The following is a 6,194-nucleotide window of genomic DNA, read 5'->3' on the forward strand; positions in this document are numbered from 1 at the left end:
CAGGGAGTAACTGCACAGTGAGAAGAGAAAAGGACATGTAGGGAGCCCTGAGTAACTGAGAAGTCATCCCTGAGAAGGAAAAATCCAAGAGATAACAACAAAAGGAATTGACAGAGAGGTAAGAGAACCAGCAGATCTCAGAATCACAACAGTTCAAGATTAAAAAGGTTCACACAAAAGAGGTTCAAGAAAGTGGAAGTGATGACAAATTCTGCAGAAAACTTAAGTAAAAAGTTTGCTAAGCAGGAGATCATGCATGACCACACACTGAGAAATTTTAGCTTTGAATCTCATGTTATAAGACTGTAACACCACCACACTTCCTATTAGAGTCACATGCTATCCTCGGGTCACTGTCCCCCAACTCCTTGAGTTAGCTCCTGGCTGACTTGTACACTCTTCAACACTACTCCTTTTGAACTTCTATCCATGCACATGGTCTTTCCATTAGCCTTGCTTTTCAGATCCCTGACCTCCTCTCCTCCAATGACCTTGTCTTCCACTCCTTTCACTCGATTAGCCTTTCACTTGCTCCATCCTGGTTTTCTCCTCTATCTTTCTAGCTCCTCATTACTGCTCCTTGGCTTGGCTCCTCTTGTGATTCCTGTCCCATAACTTAATTTGTTTCTCTCGGTTCTGCTGATTAGACATCTCCTGTAGTCATACCCTAGTACCAAAACCTACAATCTTTCTGTAATCTTAGTTTCAAGCATCCTACTCTCTTTAATCCCACCTTCCATCTTTCCATTTCACTCCTTCTTTTGCCCTAACTCCAACAATCCCTTCACCTCCATGCCCCAACCAATAGTCCATTGATCCAACTACCTTTCACTGTCCCTCCTGACCCTCATGGCATCACTTTCCTCCTTACTCAATTTAATGTCCATAGTAAGTCATTTTCACCACTCCCTCCCACATACCCTCAACTCCATTGTTCCATTTTGAGTCATATTACCCGGCCAAAAACAACAATAACAAAAAAGTCAATATTGCTAATTCCAACTTGGGCTCGTTCATGCCTGAATTTGTACAACTAGCTGGAAAAAAAGGATACAACTATGCTATGATTAGTCTCACTTAAATTTATGATCCCTAACTTCAGTGCTACCAAGCAATTATACTTTATTTCCCTTGTTCATTCTCTTACTCTCCTAAACAACTAGGAGGTGAGGGCAGAGAAATCATAGGGGGCACCACCTTCCAATACTTCTTCAACTGTCTTCACTCTCATCTTCCTTACTGAAAAAACAGAAGCTATCTGAAGAGTATTTCCACATGCTTCCATTATAACATCTAGCCACCCACCTTCGTTTGTATCCTACTCTGTCTTCTCTTCCTCTCTGTATCTTTCTTCATCTTCCTGTTACTATGGATGAATTTATTTAACTGTGTCAAGCGAGGGACAGTTCCTCTACTTAGGCACTAGAACCTATCTCCTCTCGCCTGCTCAAGGACATTGCTCCAGCACTTCTCCCCTTTTAAATCTGCTTTAACAAATTCCCTCTCTACTAGATCTTTCCCATCAGATTACAATCAGATTGCAGACATAATATTTCTCCCATCTAATAAACAAAACAAAACTCTCTTGATCCTACTTCTTTCCCTGGCTACTGCTCTATTTCTCCTTGTGTTTACAGAAAAATTCCTACTTTTCTCTTCCCACCCTCTTGACCCATTGAAATACTCAGTCCTCAAATTACATGAGCTATCAATATTATTTGATTTGGTCAATCCTTTCTTCCTTCTTGAAACATTTCTTCAGTCATCTACCAGGACGCCACACTCTCCTGATTTTCTTCCCATCTCCTGGCCACTCCTCTGTCTCCCTCACTGGTTCATGCTCATCTTCTCTGCCTATTAACATTAGATTACTCCAAGGCTCAGCTCTTAGAACTCTTCTCTTTTCTGTGTACTCTCATTCTGTTGATGATCTCATCTATCCTCATAAGTTTAAATTCTACCCACAGGATAATGACTGCCAAAGGCATATCTCCAGTCCCTTTGACAACTAAACTCCATCTTTTATCCAGATGCTTCAAGACTTCTACATTTGAATGTCTTTTAATCACTATCTCATGTTTAATTGGTACAAACCTGATCTCCTAATCTTTCCCCCAGCCTGCTTTTCCCACAGTCCTCCCCAGCTCAGTAAACTGCAACTCCATCCTTCCGGTTTCTCAGGACAAAAATCTCTTGAGTCCTTATTTCTCAGACCCCACATGCCATCTGTCATCATATGTTATTGGTTCTCTCTTTAAAATAGATCCATAACAGCTACTTCACTGCAACTTCCCTGATCCAGATCACCATCATCTATCATCTAAATTACTGCAACAGCCTCCCCAACCAGACAGGCCTGCTTCCTGTCTTGCTCTTTTCAATCTACTCTCAACACAGAGTTACCCTTTTAAAACTTCAGTCAGAATGTATCACTCCTCTGCTCAAACCTCTCCAACAGCTTTTCAGTTCACTCACAGTACAAGTTAGGGTCATTAAGATGGCCCAAAAGGCCTGACATGACTTGATCCTCCTCTCCTCCATTACTTCTCTGACCTCAATTCCTACTAAATTTTCCCCTCACTCTCAGTTCCAGCCACATTGGCTTTCTGACTGTTCTTGAAACATGCCAAACATTCCTACCCCAGGCCTTGACACTTGGCTATTTTCACTCTCTGGAATTATTTTCTTCCAGATATTTACATGGCTCACTTTCTCACCTCCTTCTGGTTTTGCTCAGATGTCATTTTCTGGAGAAAAAGATTTGGGAATCATTTGCATCTGGGTGACAGCTGAAGCCATGGTATTGATAAGGGCACCCAAGGAGTGTGTCTATAGTAAAAAGAGAAGAGGGTCACCTACAGAGTCCTGAATAATACCATGGTGGAAGAGAATCCCAACAGAAGAACAAAAAAAAAATCAACAGAGAGTTAGAAAAAACAGAAAATCCTAGTGTCACAAAATTCAAGGAAAGGGAGTGACACAGGAAATAGGAAGCACATAAAAAAATTCTGCAGAAAACTTAAGTAATATGTAAGTGTGGTGAGTAGGAAGTCAGAAACCTCAGAAAGGACATTTTCCTTGACATGATGGGTTGAAGCTACTGAGCAAGGGGTTGAGAAATATCTGGAAAATATTTCAGAGACTGAAATTGGAGAGATTATTATTTTGAGAAGCTTGGTTCAGTAGAGAAAGCAATTAGATGTTAGCTAGGGGGTAAATGGAAGTACATGAGAAGGAAGGTTTTGTTCCTTTGGGGGAAAAAAGCTTGAGTTTGTTTATAGACTAAAAGGAGGTAAAAGGGAGAAGTGAAAGATCCAGTAGAGGATCACTGATACAGCAAAGTCCTGCAAAGAGGATTCAATAGCAACCAACAAATATTTATGGTGGACCCACTACCAAATGATGCCAAGTGTTGAGATACAATGAATGAAATAAACATATTGTAGCATAATGGATGTGGGCAAGGTTAAAATCACAATCACAGATTCTGATTTTAAAGCCAAAAGGAATAAAAGAAGGAGGAAAGGATTGGTTACAGGAAATTGAGGGACTTCATATTTTTATGGCCTCTATTTTCTCAGCAAGCAAGGGACTGCAATTTGTTGACAGTGAAGGGAATATGAGAATGGGGCATAAAGAAGGTATTCCAGGTTAAAGATTTGCAATAATAATTAAAGGGAATAGGAGAGAAAGCTAATAAAACTAAAATGAAAAATAACTATCAAATGGCTCTGGGATACCTGGGTGGCTCAGTCGGTTGGGCGTCTGCCTTCGGCTCAGGTCATGATCCCAGGATTGAGCCCCGCATTGGTCTCCCTGCTCAAAGGGGAACCTGCTTCTCCCTCTGCCTCTGCCCCTCCCCCTTCTTTTGTGCTCTCTCTCTCAAAATAAATAAATAAAATCTTTAAAAAACAAAACAGCTCTGAATGCCTACAGGATATTAAATGCCATTAATTTGTAGAGGCTCCATTCTCTGCAATTATGTGATTTTTATCCACTAACCTTCAACACTCAGGTACAGAATGGTTTGTAGAACTCGCAGATGGTTGGTGGCTTACAGAGCAGGGAAAGAGGTCACGTGTAGTGGTAGGATCCTGAAAACAATTAGCTTGGGTTTGTCTACTTCCAACCTGTCTTTCCTTTACTTACCTCTAATAGAGAGACAGTAAAAGCTAAACACTTAATTCCCCAGCTCCCCTGTAGCTAGGGGAAGCCACGCATCCATGAGACATAAACATAAGTCTACAAATGATGCCCTTCTGTTTCTCCTTTCTAGTGTCTACAGCACAGGAGTGAGGTCTGGCGAAGCAGCAGCCACTTGGTGACCTTGAGGCCACAAGTAGGTGGATAAAGTCAGCACAGTAAGGACCTCAGAGCAGAAAGGGAGAAAGAAAGGGAGAAAGTCATGAATGTGTTCATGCATTCCTGACTGTGCTCAGTGCTGTTGTTATCAGCTCTGGACTGCCTTGCCTCAGGCTTCTTATTATGTGGAATAAATAAACCCTTACTTATGCAGGACATGGTTTTTGTGTTTTCTGGTGGTTTGCAACCAAATGTGTTCATATCTGAAACAGAGGTCCAGGTTATGTAAATACGTTAGTCAAGATGCTTTTGGTTGTAAAAAACAAAAATATTAGGTAAATGTAGAAGCTTCTTTTGTATCCCAGGGGTGGGATACAAAACAGACCCAGCTACATTGCAGTTTTGATTTGACAGAGCCTCTGCTTCAATGATATCTGTCTCAGAATGTCTCCAAATCATTTCTGTACTGCAAAATAAAGCCAAACTTGGGGCGGCGGGGGGGTATTATAAAGTAATTTAAAGGAAAATAAGTGGGAGAGGATTTATTGACTCATATGGCATGAACAGCCAAGAGATAAAATTGGCTTCAGGTCCAGCAGGATCCATAGTTCAAATAATATCATAAGAAAAATTATCTCTCTTTATCTCTCAGCTCTGCTTGCCTTTGCTTGGCTTTATTCATTCCCAAATCTCTCCAAGTATCCAGCAGCTCCGTTTTTACATATTCTTTAGAGCTCATGACCCCATAGGCTGACCCTGGCCCTTTCTCTTACAGTGTACATATCAACCCCCAACAAGGATTGCTTGGATGGCCTGGGTCAGGGGCCCACATCTATGGTGGAGATGGTTAGACCACGAGAACAACAGCCCCACCAATACCACGTGGAATGCAAGAAGAGTTCCCAAACAAAACTGATGTTCAGCATACAGAGAAGCGATAGTCCAATGATGGTGGGAAAACAAAGTGAGGCTAGGAAGGAGACAAATAAACTGGGGGGAAATGAGTGGGTTATTGGACTGGAGATACTGATGAGGCTTATGATTTGTATTGAGAAATGATGCAAGATATGGAAGGATAAAAATTTGTGGTCAAACAGTAGGTTAAAAAAGTTCAATACTTCGGACAGGTGGAACAGTTCCAGATAATTGGCAAGGTCTAGTTTGTGCATATAGAAGATGGTAAAAATAAAGATCTGAGTCGAGAAGATTAAGGTACTAGATCAAGATTATCAAGGATAGATTTATATCTTAAAGGCCTTAAACTAGTAAGATATTTATGATACCTGTGTAATTATTTATGGCTATGTAACAAGTTACCCCTGGAAACCACCATTCTACTTTCTTTTTCCTTGATTTCAATGATTTCAGATACTTCTTGTAAGTGGAATCACACAATATTTATTCTTTTGTGACTGGCTTACTTTACTCAGCAAAATATCCTCAAAGCTCATCCATGTTGTAGCATGTGACAGAATTTCCTTCCTTTTTAAGGCTGAATATCTATTGAGTTTTTAATTTCAGCAATTATATGCCTCATTTCTGGAAATTAAATTTTATAAAATCTTGTTTTTTGTTTTACTTTATGTTTTCAATCATTTTAAGCATAAATATTTTACTTTCTAGAATATGATGCCAACTTATTATTTTAAGTGCTTGAGGCTCAAATTTTCCTTTTTTAAATATGCTGACTTTTAAATTAACAAGTCAGGAAACGACAGATGTTGGCGGGGATGCGGAGAAAGGGGAACCCTCCTACACTGTTGGTGGGAATGCAAGCTGGTGCAGCCACTCTGGAAAACTGTATGGAGGTTCCTCAAAAAGTTGAAAATAGAGCTACCATATGATCCAGCAATTGCACTACTGGGTATTTACCCCAAAGATACAAAAGTAGG

Source organism: Leptonychotes weddellii, chromosome 6 (assembly GCF_054177405.1).
Source record: "Leptonychotes weddellii isolate Sample4059 chromosome 6, ASM5417740v2, whole genome shotgun sequence".
In the NCBI taxonomy this organism is placed as follows: domain Eukaryota; kingdom Metazoa; phylum Chordata; class Mammalia; order Carnivora; family Phocidae; genus Leptonychotes; species Leptonychotes weddellii.